Source organism: Dermacentor albipictus, unplaced genomic scaffold (genome assembly GCF_038994185.2).
Source record: "Dermacentor albipictus isolate Rhodes 1998 colony unplaced genomic scaffold, USDA_Dalb.pri_finalv2 scaffold_30, whole genome shotgun sequence".
Classification (NCBI taxonomy): domain Eukaryota; kingdom Metazoa; phylum Arthropoda; class Arachnida; order Ixodida; family Ixodidae; genus Dermacentor; species Dermacentor albipictus.
Genome location: NW_027225584.1, coordinates 2,155,229 through 2,169,840, shown reverse-complemented (window position 1 = coordinate 2,169,840; position 14,612 = coordinate 2,155,229). Strand labels below are relative to the sequence as shown.

Sequence of the window (14,612 nt, the reverse complement as noted above, 5' to 3'; positions counted from 1 at the left end):
AAAAAGCTTGGCACCCCTCTTACAGGCATTGTCAACTCTGGGTCCCACCGCTGACTGTACATTTCCGGTAAAAAAAATCACCCATGAACTCCTCTCGGATTTGTCTAAGTGTGCGTAAGCATTGTGACTCTTCCTCATCTACACGCAGTCCATGTCGTTATCAATGTTATGAGACTTGATCCGACAAGTATAAGCGCCAGCGCTGCGGCGACACGGGCTGCTCTGGTCGGCAGCGCAAGCAAAGTACTGCAGGTGGCGGGGCCAGGCGCGCTGGTGACGTTCCGTTCGTTTTGAGCCGTTATCGCTCTTTAGCCCTCCTCATCCGCGACGAACCATTATCAACCGTTCTCCGGCGGCGGCTGCTTGTGGCACGGCCGCGCGAACCGTATCTTGAAAGCGAACTGCATTGTGGACAGAGTGTGCCCACTGCTGAAAACTTCACGCGCTGTGTTCTCACCGTTTACTTCGCTTTGAAAACAGACGCGCGCACGCCTATCTTGAAAGTGATCTGCGAAAAGCGCATAGTGCTGCATAAGCTGAAAGCTTCGTGAGCGCAGTGTTCTCGCCGCTTCGGTCGCGTTGAAGCCTTGAAGCGAGAGCTAGCACGAAGGTGAATTCACTCGCTGCTGCGGGTTCTATATTGAAAGATATCGTGCGGTACGGACTGACGGACGGATGGTTTTTCTTGTTGGGGAAGTATAGAAATGCGTACGTTATAAAAAAAAAATCGCAGGGTTCACGAATTTCGCGATAAGAACCAACACCAACCTACTCCCCCACCCCCGCTGAGCGATGCCGTCTTGATCGCCCCCTCCCAACCCCAGGAAAAGGGACACTACCTTTCTATCTCAGTTGAAGAAAGGATGATGAAGCGTTAACTACGACAATAACGGCATTTTCTAACGAGTTGTCTATGGCCTCTGAGATTTGCGCGCGAAGCTGGCGCGCGCGAACCTGAGAGGCCATAATTGGCCGCTTAATAGCATAAAAAGACAAAGATAATGCCAAACGACACAACTAAAAATTTAAACAAAGAACTGATCTTAGCTATACTGTTTGGGGAAAAGAAATGAAAAATTTGACAGCCGCAACACACGCCACTAAAGCCACCACCGCCGGCATAACGCGGAACCAACGGTTGGCAACATTCATTCGCGCGTCATTGCTTCGTCCTCGTCGTCTCCGCAACGACAGTCGCCATCTTCTCGCGCCTAACGTGTTGTATGGTTTTGTTCTCTGCAATCCGCGCACACAGCTCATCGGTGTCTGCACGTCTGCTCGGCGTCGCAATGCGGCCTGCGTCATTTTCTGGTGCTCGCGCAATCGGTGTGAAACATGTCGCATGTGAAATGTTTGATAGAAGTGCCTCACGTTCAAGTCAAGCCGCCGTACGGGTGTATGGCTGTGCGCCCCGTTCTCGGAAGCGTCGACGGGTTTCCGGCATGCGGATTTCAGGTACGTGCAAATGCGTTTCGCCCTCCTATTGAGCTCCGGAGCAAAGCGTGCAATATTTCATGTGAAAGATGCAGTGCCCGTGATCATGGTGTGAACTTCGAGCGGCAAACGAGAACTTTGGCACTTAGAGCACACCGCGGCTGCTAAGTCAGCGTGGAAATAGTTTTACGTTACCGTAATATGTTGCTGTTAGTCTAATCTGCGGCTTGTGGATAGCTAGCCCATTGACGTTTGCTTGTGGCAGCGATAGGTGTATAAATGGAAGCGGTAATAATTTTCGAGAGCAGAGTTTTTTCGCTCGATGTTTGGTCGTGTTTATGGCGTTATGAAAGCTAGAAAACTAAATGGCTTGATCGTGCTTAGTTCCAGCTCTAAGGGGCGTAACGTTGGCGCTGTATATGTTTGTTTTCGGTGTCACGAGTACCACTTTCATGCTTTTGTTGCATGAGAGTGGTAGCTGCTGCGTGCCGTCTGGGTATAACAAATAAAAGCAATTTCTTCACTCATACGTATGCAATGTGAGGTAACAAAATTTCCAGCGTTTTATTCGGAGCGTAAATATCCAATATAGTTTAGTAAGAAACTCAAATTCTGTGTTAGCTTAGTAGGCGTGAAACAAGTGAAACTCGCATTCCTTTTTGAATTGTTCGCCCAAACTGCACCGCCCCCAGATGCGTCATCGGGTAATTGACAGTAGCTTCGCTACGTGAGTTGTTTTATGCGCCTATATTGCCCGGTTAAGTATCCTGTTCATTTATGCTTACGCTCGTTCATCTTGATTTTAAGCGGTTACTATCCCCGAGTACCGGACGATGCCAAACTTGTGAGGTGTAGCAAACGCGGGAAATTCAAAGTGGCGTGGCTGCAAGGCCCTGTTTTTACGTTTCTTGCATTCAAAGCCAACAGACACAGTATCACTGATTTATTTTCCATTTCTGCTGTACTTGATCAATCTAATATGACAACTGCATCTGCTCTTTAATGTTCTTCATTTACTGTGTATTCAGCTTGGCTGCCACCTTCTCTTCAGAGGATGCCGCTGTGATAGCTCTTTCATATAGCACATGCCTCTAGGCCCTTGTGTTTCAAGGGCTCCCGCGAGGCAGCAGTGCTCCAAGTAATTTTACCATCCTATATATTTTCTATTTTGCATCATTCTTCCACGATGGATTTTAATGTTAATAGTATTTGTCATTAGTCATCGCCATAATGTTATAGCACGTAGATTTTACGCACTTCACATCGACAATTTTTAGGCCAGTTTGCAGCCAAGTCACATCTTCCATAATACATCGTCAACATTACCACTTGTCATGGCGCTCTTTGGCCAAACCTGGCCCTTGCGCCATAAAACACCACACATCATCATCATCAGCCTGGCTGCCAGAAAATGCTTGAATTTCTTTCAGTATCCAAGTGACGAAATATTTCACTGACGGCCGTGTGTGAAACACGCAAGATGACAAAACTGATAGCAAAATGATGAGATATTTCTTTTATAGCGTTTGGACTCTACTTTTGGTGAGGATGTCGCTCGACCTTGGGACTGGCGACAGCACACCCGACATCGCCAAAGTGCAGCCTATCAGTTGAGTGCCCCCGAATGGACCATCAGCATTGGAAAATGAAGCGAAGCCAGGTAGGGGCAATTTTTACTTTGGAACAGAATACTGACAGCTGCGTCTTTTTTTAAGAACTAAATAACATATTTACAAACCAATCCTTTCTCTTTGTGCAGCCTACATAGAATTGTTTTTTGCTTGTTATACAGACCTTCAGAAAGCAGTTCTGAACCCTTTTTGCATGCACAAATAAATAAAGAGGAGTGCACTTTCTGAAGAAATTGATGCACTGAAATGTGCGTTCGACACACAGTGAGATGCAAAATAACCAACAACTTTAAAGCGGTAAAAAAAATTTGAAACATGTTCTAACATCATAGCCCGCCTTGGCATACGGATCTAAATATAACAGCAACGGAGGTGCATGCAGAGAAGTGTTTGTAAATGTTTGCAAGATATGTACATTGTCTAAGAAATTGTTTTTATTTACTTGGAGCTTCTTGGTGCCATGGCAGTGCAGTAAAAGCTCAAAATGATGCCCCTGCTCCTAATAAAGCACTTTTAGATTTTAAAATTAAATTATGGGCTTTTACATCCCAAAACCTAAAGTTTTGGTAACCTGGCTTCTTTAATGTACACCTGAATCTAAGTGCATAAGCGGTATTGCATTTTACCCTCATTGGAGGGCAGCTGCCATGGCCTAGATTGAAGCTGGGACCAGCATGACTTAGCAGCATGGCATCATAGTAAGTGGGCTATTACACCAGGTCAAAATGAGAAATACTGCTTAGAACTACCAACTTCTTGGCTCACAAGCACTTTGCACTAAGTTAAAGGAGTATGTAGTACTGTCAGTGGCCGTTTATGTACCAATTTCTTTTTAACCTGACTCCATTATTAATGTGCGAAGCTTCAATTAGTCAAAACCAGCCTAAATTACAGAACCAGCTCAAAACACGCACCATGTATAGCTGGATTTGGACATGAAAATGGAGTCAATTCATGTCGCCGAAAATGGCGGTGGCAGTCACACTATTTCATGCATTTTGCCTAAAACATAGTCAATAATAATTAATCAATTTCTAAAATATTCTTTTCAAAAAGTTTTTTTCAAGCATGAAAGGAGGAGCCAAATGGTGTTCAGGTGCACGAGCAGTTAGTTGCACGGCACTTCTTGCATGTGTTCACTGGCTTCTTTATAGCTTGAAAGAAAAATTTGTTGCACCTATTGAGCAGTAGAAAGCTGGATTGGGAATTTTTCAGGATGCTCTACAATTTTCGCACTGACACTTTTGCTTTGAATATAATATTTGAGCAGTTAAGTAATCGTTACTAACTAATTAACTAATTAGAAGAAATGTAAGAATTGGTTTCACTTCCTCAAAACGATGGCAAACGACATTGCCTTGGTGCTGTCCAGCTACGTGGCACTTGTACATATTTAAAGCTTGCACATGTCATACAGACCACCTGGTAATTACAAGGCATATATAGAACTGGCTAAGTTGTGTGAGCCAGCCATATGTAGCAAATCATGAGAAACAGCCATGTTTCTTTCACTTAAGGGCATGATAAGATTTACATGCTCGACACCTTGCATCAGTGTGTTCTAGGCCTGTTCGTAGTTTAGCTGCTGCATAAACAATATTTCTCCCCATGTAAGCTCACATGCATCTTTCAAGTATATTGCCCCGTGTGTCCAAAATAAACCATCCTCGCGCTTCCTTCATTATGTATACATCTGTTGCTGTGCTAAATTTTTAACATGCAACTGCACAAATTTTCATCTAGTTTGCATATTTTCTCGTTGTTTGGTGGCTTTATTTCTGAACAAGTTGTTTTCGTTAAACCCTGTTGCACACAGCAGTACACAGCATTTCTGCCTAGAGTGGGAATTGTTTTTTTTTTTCAGATTGACATAAATACACCTTGCCTGGGCAATGTAAGGCATTCTACATAACACGGCCCTGCAATAATGTTTCATATTGCATTCCAGCATCATACAGAACTGTTTACTTACCAGATTAGAATATGTATAAGTGTTGGAAGTAACAGAACTGGAAGAAGCCAGCAGATAATGAGGCCAAGGAAAGCATAGAGGAACATGTTTTAAGTTTTTTATATGAAGTATAGAAATGATGAATTCTAGGTAAGTGAAAGTGGATTAAAAGATATCCACCTCTTGGTGGGGAACGGACCCATAACCTTCACATTACGCATGTGATATACTAACCACTGTAGTACTACGGCCGTGTTCGAGCGTCGACAATCTGAGGGGCCATTGTGGACGGTTGAATGCTGCCTCGGTGGCACAGTGGTTAGTGCATCGCATGCCTAATGCAAAGGCTGTAGGTTCGTTCTCCCCCCATGCCTGTTTTTTTTTACCATTTTCATTTCCTTTTATCATTTCTACATTTAAATAGAAAATTACAAATAAGTTTCCACGTGCCTTCCCTGGCATCTTCCAGCTGTGATTCAGAAAAATTTTGACCCTCAGTATCCGTTCTTCTGGTTTGGAAGAACAGGAGCTTCATTTTAAAAATAATGAATTCACCTTGTTCAGCATCTCAATGTGGTCTCAAATCTTATCACAGCATGTGTATTACTAAGTGAAGTTTTTGTTAAGGTGATGTAGCATGGGACCTAATTAGTAGCCTTTGTGTACAGATATATGACTAGTCTAATAAATAGGAGGATTTTAAGAAGCACTTCTAACATGGTCTGAGCATGTGTTTAAAAAAACTAATCTAGCATGATTTCAGGCATAGCTGTTGCCCCTGAAAAATATTTGGATCATCTGCATTGGCATTGTTTTTAGAGAGCACCAATACTGCTTTGATAGAAGTAGTCTCGTGGAACATGAAGCATCGCTTCTTGCTTAGTCAAGGAAATATTATCTGCATATCTTACGTGCATGTGTCATATGCTCGAATGCTGTTTAAAGGCTGCTAATAAGAAAATTACTTCACTTGCCTTCCAGAGATTGCTTCAGTACTCTATGCTACTCGATCATAAACAATTTACCAGAGTGAACTTTCATCACAGTTGGCTTTGCAATGTTTATGCAAAATACAATTGCCTACTAGACATGTGACTGCACTAAAACTTGGAATTAATGACCAGTAAGATTTATGGGACCAGCAAAACTTAGTTTATTACTCCACAACAAAATGCGAGGCACTTCGGTTATTTCTGCCATAGAGTTTCTTACAGTAATTACTAGAGGGAACTCTGGCGCCGCAGTCGTACCACCATGGGAATGATGGGAAGCACATGGATTTGTCTGATATTCGTGCTTGTGAATTCAGACGTTCTTGTGGCTTCGTATATTATACGCTATATAAATCTTATTGTCGTAAATTTCAGCGCAGTCTATACTCTTCGAAGTGCAGAAGACGGCGCCAACACGCACAATTGCTATTAATTGCAACGATTGAGATTGTCCAGGTAGCCAAATCGAGGGGCACCAAGCGTCTCAAGGCACTAGTATGCCCGCGATAAATTCATCAGGGCGTTGCACTCGCTTGTCGTTACATGCCTCCATCGCTTAATGGTTTCAATATCAGACTTCTGTTCTAGAGTTCCTGTGTTTGAATCCTGTCGTCGGACGATTTTAATGTTTATTTATTTATTACACAGTATATTGCTGAAAATGACTAGAATACAAAGTCACAAAGCCGTTTGAAGCCAAACAGACGTAGTTTAGGCAAATCCATGTACTTCCCATAATTTCCATGCTGGTACAGCCGTTCTTGTTTGATCTCCTGTGGACACTAACGTCAGAGTTCCCTCTAGTAATTATTGTATGAAACTTATTTCTGCGCCTCGCTTGTGCAGAAGCGGCACCACACCTGCTGCGTAAACATGCACTGCCTTTCGGCTGAGTGCAGGGAATGCTGTGAACTCGCCATGTACATAGCCTGCACTAAGTAAAACAAATCACAACGTGCAGTTGCTACCACGTTGAACTGGTGGAATGAGTAGTGAAATGCAGTACCTCCTGAACTAGTTCAGAAAGTGCAGGTTAATCAAGTGGAGATTATATAGCAACAGAAGTTGAGTGATTCTGCATTACATTCACGAAATATACTTCATGATACTTTTCCATTTATTTCCTCAGTTATTAAGAATCCCTTTTGCATTGTTGGACAAAACTACAGAATGCCAACATATTTTCCAGCATTCACTGGTAGCAAACATGTCAAAACATGTTCTAGTGTCTGGATTGCCGCTTTAGCTGTTAACCCCCAAGTTAATGCCGGAAAATGTACCAAATGTTTTACGTACTCAATTTTCAGTGTCATTCTCTTTCTAAAAATATATCACTTCATTGGTATCTGGTTAGAAATAACACAAAAATAAGAGCTGCTCTTGCGGGCAGCTTTCCCTCAATGCCGACTGTAACTCATCTTTGACAACAAGAGAAGCATAAGGTCGGGCAGAAAGAGTGCAACTAGTCATTGGCGATATTGGTACTACCTCCAGTCACTAGTACAGCTTGTGATCAATGGTTAAAGGTTGCGACTTTGTTGCTGCCCAATTTTAATTTTGCAGCTGTTACACTTGGGTGTAGCATGTGTACGTACGTGTGCATGCATTAAAATGACTTCACGCTAGAGCAAAGCAACTAGTGCAGAGAGGCATTAGTCATCTTTATATATTTGCTTTGTAATGATGCGCTAACTTTATCTTTTGCAATATAGACTTGGCGCCCATTGGCCAAAGATGCCCTTGTGCTACTAAAACCTACCAATTATTTCGCTTTTTGCAGTAGCAGGTGCTTATTCCTTTTTCAGGATCGGTCTGTGAGTTCTAATTTGTTTTTCTTGAACTGTGCAATTCCCACTCACAGGACTGCATGTCATCTAAGGTGTTCCTTTTTCAATCAAGAATGTTGAGGTTGTGTTTGTGAAACTCGATTTCTTGCCTCAAACGAGCTTGTACAAACTGACCAAGCTGATAATTCTACCTGCTTATATAATAAATGTGTTGCGGTTATGAACCCTCATAATGAATGACACACAGTATAAAAATTTTATCTAATAAAACAATTTAATGAAAATTTTCATGTTTTTCGCGTTCGTGTTCACTTCTCTACTCTCGTGTCCTGTCTGCATGCCTCACCTCTTTTTTTGCATATTAAATATCGTATAAACTTAACCGTGCTTTTTTACCACAATGCAGGGGGAAAAGGTTCCGGTAACACTGCATTCAGTATGGTGGCCCAGACGTGTATGCAAGCAACCTCCTTCATGTGGACTAAGAACTACTCTGCAGTGTCTCAGACTTCCATGCGAAGCCCTCAACATTCTCGTCTCATGGAATGGCTGCTCATCTATCTGCGTTTCCATCACCAAGATGGCCAGTTGTAAAGCTCCTGTACCCGTTCAAGACAGCTTAATGATCTTTTTTATTTAGTTTTCGTGGTTGGCCGTAGAATCTTAACATTTTTGATGTTTCTAACGTTTTTACCTGGCCCAAAGTGGTGCAATAACTTTAAACCAGTGTAATGTATTTAAGTGATGCTCACTCTAATGCCTATCTGGTTTTGTTTGTGTTTAAGAAATTTGAATGTCTGATGAGGTAACAGCATTTAAACTTGTCATCGTGGCTATTTTCAGTGACCTGCTAGGAAATAAGATGCAAAACTTATCACACGCCAGTTGTAGCATTTTTGTTTTCAAGACTAAAGTATACATGTTTCAAAAGATGGAAAGTGGGGAAAAAAGCCTCAAGAACATAATCATCCTAGGATTGTCATGTCCTTACAACTCTGCAATGACTAATGCCTCATACATCTTTGGAGCACATTGGTCGCAATGCCTACAGGTATACTTGATAAGAGAATAGCTTGCACTCAGATTTGCCACGCAGTTGATGGCTGATAGCTTTTGTTTGTCGTTTTCATGTTACTACTATGTATTCAATATTCATTTACATGTGCTGCGGTTTTTTGCAGTCACACACACACACACACACACACACACACACATATATATATATTCTTCGTTTCAATAAAAATTTAGTTAAGAGTTAGCGCTCATCCTGTCTGCTTCTAGTCTGTGTCCGTGTCACTTCGCGCTACAATCCAAGATCAGGTTACTGTACCAACTTGCCCGACTTTTTATCCTTGTGTTAAAGACACACTCAGACTTGTTCTTACTTATGTGACCGGTTATTTTTGTGCTTTATAATAAGATGCAGTGCTTTTCAAATGGAAACATGTGATAGTTCGTAGTGAGGTTATTTAAAAAAACTGTTCTGCTTAAAATTTAATTGAGCAAGCCTGTGCCATTATTCGGTGCTTATGTCTTTGTATTGGTATGGTTTTACTCATCTTCCTTTTTACTTTTAAAATGTGCAAACATTATGTAACCATTTCTCTTGAATGAAATAAATACTTCTGACATTTCGTCACAAATTTTACAATGATTTTGTTCAATTAGGTAACCTTAGACTAGCTGATTGTTATTCTGGTAGCTTAACTTACAATGCCTGTAGAATATTCAATGCAAGCACATGGTGAAAAATACACTAAGTTATTGGGTATAAGCAGGTCACTGTCAGTAAATGGAGCATACGTATATTTCAGAAAATATTGCATGCTTACATATTGAACAGCATGCACAGCTACACATGCTGTTTTGTTCGTAAATGCTGAAAGATTATTCGACGTGGAAGCACTTTGTTCTTGGGCTTTCAGTGCTACCTTTAAGTCATATATGTGAAGGTACTAGTAGAAGCATCCCGTGGAGATAAATGACAACTTTGATGAATAGAGGTATAAAATATGTGCTTAAAACGGCAAAAAACTGCTTGACAGGCAAACGTATGCTTCTGTAGTACTGCACTTGTTACCGTCGCCAATACATGCATTGCTTGCGCTCTATTGCATTCAATATGAGCTACAGCAGCGAGCTGTGGTGTCTTTCCCTCCTGGTCGAGCTGGTGTTGCGAAAATTTTTGACCAAGAAAAGGAGGTTTTTAATCATTTCTGAAATGCATGTAACTATGCTTTTGGCTGTGTGCTGTTTCCACGGAGTTATAAGTACTGGTGCACCAAGGTGCGGGAGATCCTGTGTCAGTGCAGCGCGCATTGTTATTGCTCTCTGCATCCTGCCGGCAGTGTACTATCACTGCAGAGGAAGATTACAAAAGCATGGCGTGTGTGCCTTGCTGCAATGGCGAAACCTTAAATTGTTTGCCTGAAAGGGCCGCACATTATGCTACCACATGACGGACCAGAAGCGCAATATGATGACGCCTCACAGATTCTGGCTCATACTGAACAAGGTAGTACCATAGCTAAGGCTAGGCAGCATTCACAACAGCTAGTCTGCCCATTAACTACATGGCTGTAGTGAACGCTAAAATACTTGCAGGGATAACACCCTTTTGGAAGGGTGTTGTCACATGCTACACCCATATTTAAAGGGTGGTTGTCTGTGTTACACCCTTTATAGAAAGGGTGTTTGTTTGTTTTACACCCATAGGTGAGGTGACGTCATATTAACACCCCTTCTTTTGTGGGGTGTTAATGTGCACCCTTTGCTTGGGGTGTAGCAATACACCCAAAAAGGGTGTCACCCATGGGACAAGCCATTTACACCCTTAAGGGTGTTAAAATTTTTAGAGTGTAGGCTAGCCCTCATCACAGATACGTGGGCCCCAGTGTCGACGAGTGCTTGCACAGGTACGCCGTCTATTTTAACGTCAATTACACTTCTCCTTGAGGGCACAGATAGAGGATTTGCTGCAGTAGTCGGCAATGCAGCACCACCTCCGAGGGCTGCATTTCCTAGTTTTCCAACAGGGTGCGGCCAAAATCCAGAGGGGACGAAAGGTGACGTGGCTGCGGCGAACGGGAAGATATGCGACGCGTTTGCGGTGAATGAGACTAGTGTCCGCGCGGCGATGGTGAGCGGCTGTGCCACGTGTTCCGAGCAGAGTTGTCGGCGCTGTTAAGCCCGGCGGTGGTCGAAACATTGCGGGCATTTCCATCAAAACGGCTCAGGTTGGTCGGCGTGCGAGGTGTTCAGAGCCACGAGTTGCGACAGTATCGGGCGACATGACGAATGCGGCGGCAGGTGAAGCATATCGGCTGGTCATCCGCAGTTCTCCACTCAGTCGGGTTGCGATAACGAGTAGAGAAGCGTCGGGGTGGAGCAAAAATAGTAGTAGAAGGCAGTCTGTTAGCTCTGGGACTGGCGACAGCACACACAGACTGTAAACCAATATTTTCCAGTTCCTGTTGAACGATGGCTTGCACGAGGGGAACTGAAAATGTGGTAGCATCAGGGCTACGCGAACAGAAAGCTGTGGGCGCCATCCCATCCAGTTCACGTCTAACGATTCTCACCACGTCCTCTGATGGCGACGCATGGTGCTGTGCGGGTTGATCTTCATACGTCGACGTTGCGGCAGTATAGGGAAGTTTGGCGAATGGTTGCAAAACACGTCGGCATTTCGCCTGCTCGAATTGTCGGCACTTCTGAATGATGGCATCAACTGTAGAACAGCTTTTGCACATGAGCAGATTAAACGCGACGTCAGCAATGCCCTTAAGCACGTCCCCGACCTTCTCAGCTTCCGTCTTGTTTTGATCGGCTTTGCGACAAAGTGCCAGCACGTCCTGGATGTACGAGACATAGGACTCTGTGGGGGATTGGGCACGGGAGGCCAATTCTTGTTTTTCGGCAATTTTACGGCCGACTGGTTTGCCAAACAACTCTGTCAATTTCTCCTTCCATTGGTCCCAGCTGCTTAGCTCCTCTTCGCGGTTTTTGTACCACACCTTTGCCGCGCCTCTTAGGTAGAACAACACGTTAGCTAGCATAAGCGTAGGATCCCATCTGCTGATTCCACTCACGCGTTCGTACATGTCCACCCATACTTCAACGTCGGCAACCTCGGTCCCGCAGAAAGTACCAGGATCCTTGGGTTGCACAACGACAAGCGAAGGTGACAGCGACGTAGCATGCGACGGTGACGTAGGAGGCGGCAACGACGTTGATCCCGAGTGCTCACCGTCATTCATAGTGTGGACGGTGATGCAGCGTCCACTGCGGAGCTCCGTTTCCAGCCGTGGTACCCCGTACCTCTCACTAATATGTTACGGGGATGTTGGTAGTATAGTATAGAAGATTGTATTTACAATATATATATATATATATATATATATATATATATATATATATATATATAATGAGAAGCCAACAAATACTGCCACCAAGTAAGTAAGTTTGTTGGCTTCTCATTATATGACTAATAATTATCGGGTCCCTCGGTTAACCCCCTTCCTTCTCGTTTATATATATATATATATATATATATATATATATATATATATATATATGTGTATATATATATATAAAACGATTCAGAGTAGTTAAAATGGCTGACCACCAACAATAGGCAGCAGCCAGCGTCCCGCGATCTTTTTCCTGCCTTCTTTCAACCTTTCCTAACAATAAATAAATAAATAAAACAGGAGATAACACCGGATCTTGTGGTACCCCAAGTTTCTGCTTGTAACTAGACGATGAACATCCGCATTGAAAACAGTCTAATTCGCTTTCCCTTAAATATTCTAAGACCCGTGCCCTGATGTATTTCGTAAACTTGTAATTCTCTAATTGCTTTATATTCCACATAATCATGAGCTTTAGCTGGATCTATGGTTATTAATTCTGAATATTCTCTTCGGCGTCGAGCCAGTTGTATGCGACTCTGTAAGTCTACGTTAGTACACTATATTGAGTACTCAGATCTAAAGCCGACTTGACTGGGGCGAAGTATTGACTTTTCAGAAATATAGGTTGTAATTCGGCCATTCAAAATTCTTTCTATTACTTTACCCAAACTGGATGTGAGAGAAAGTTGTCTAGTATTATCTAAATTATATCCACCTACCTGTTTTTTAAGCATCGGAATTACCTTAGCAATTTTCAATTCTGAAGGTATCCAAGCATTTCTTTGAGAGTAATTCACCATATTCGAAATTTCTTGCGGGGATAATTCATGCAGAATTTTTATCACGGCTCTGATAACTCCATCTGGACCTGGCGTTGAAGAAGGCAGACAAAGAACACATCCGCAAGTTCTTGTAATGTGCCTTCCCTAAATTTCTCTAGCGGTAACGGTTCCAATAGGTACGATCGAACAATTGAAGTGAACCTGTTTCCAAGTCCCTTTCCAATATTTTCCAACAATTCGGACAACTCACATGGCGAAAGGACAAAAGAGTTAATATTTGCTGGAATAGGAATCATCTTTCAAAAGCACAAAAATCTAAAGAGGGCTTTTTTGTTTTTAGATTAGGCAGATAAGTGAATTTATTCGTATCGTACACATCTTTGGCTTGAGCTCTCGTATGCTTGAAAGATGTAGCAATAAATTGGCAATAAATTTTCGTTTTCGGTGAGCGCGCGTGCATTCTGAATTCCATCACGGACTGAAAGATTTACCTGTGTCGGAGGTTAAATTAAAAGCTGCATTCTTCAAGGAACGTTTTGAAACTGCACAGAGGCTCATAGTCATAATATTCACTTGCATATCTGTGCGGAAAAGCATCGTAGACTTCAAGTCCTATTGAAATTTGGAGTAGTTAACAAATGTGGTATTTTTTGTTTTGAAATAGACCATGGCGAAATCAATCTAAAAATAATAGGAAGGTGACCGGTGTTTGTAGCGCCGTTTGTGGTATTCCACAAGGTTCCAGTTAAATACGAGGTGCAAAAAGTGAGATCTATGTCCGATTAAGATTGGCCGCGAACAAACGTAGCAACTATTAAATTTAAACAGGATATATTGCTACGCGAAGGACGAGTCAGTAAGACGACCAACTATTTACAGGCTATATTTACAACAACGGTTGCAGCGCTGGCCGGTTAGATTCCCAGCGCCCGAGCCAAGTTCGTTCTTCTTGGACTTTTCTCGAGTGATGGCACCCACGCGCCTCGTTCAAACAATCAAATGCCACACGCGTGTGGCATAATCCCCCGGCGGCAGAAGCGACGTCCCGGAGCGTCTAAATGTCATCACTGGGAGGGTGATACTGCTTCAGTCGTGTAACGTGCGCGATATCACTGGACTAGAAAGCAGATGGGATGTTAGAGGCGATCTCGTATGTGACGGGAGTCACGGCACGAAGCACTCGGTATGGGCCTGTGTAACGAGACAGCAGTTTTTCTGACAGGCCAACCTGACGCAACGGAGACTATAAAAGCACCAAAGAACCAAGTGGGAAGTGCAGGTCGCGGTGGCGCCGGTCATACAAACACCTTTGACACTCTTGGGATTTCAGAAGGCGGTCAGGTGCAATTTCCCTTTCGTGGGCACAGCGGGCAATGGCGTCAAGTGCATAATCACTGGTCGGTGCCGCGTGAACAGGGAGGGTTGTGTCGAGGGGCACTGCTGGTTCTCGGCCAAACAGAAGGAAAAATTGGAAATAACCGGCTGTGTCGTGGCGCGAGGACTTATAAGCAAATCTGACAAACGGTTGAGCGAGGTCCAAGTCAGTGTGGTCTGAAGAGACATATTTCGCGAGCATGTCTGTGAGAGTGAAATTGAGACGCTCCGTGATGCCATTTGTTT

At 43.1% G+C, this 14,612-nt stretch overlaps 1 long non-coding RNA gene across 1 annotated transcript; it reads left to right on the top strand.

Moving 5' to 3' along the window:
* Nucleotides 1-1,112: 1,112 nt before the first annotated feature.
* LOC135909836 (uncharacterized) lies at nt 1,113-10,069 on the top strand. The gene is made up of 3 exons (XR_010566822.2): nt 1,113-1,455; nt 2,958-3,094; nt 8,202-10,069. It is a non-coding gene; the product is annotated as an uncharacterized lncRNA (long non-coding RNA).
* The last annotated feature ends 4,543 nt before the right edge of the window (nt 10,070-14,612 follow it).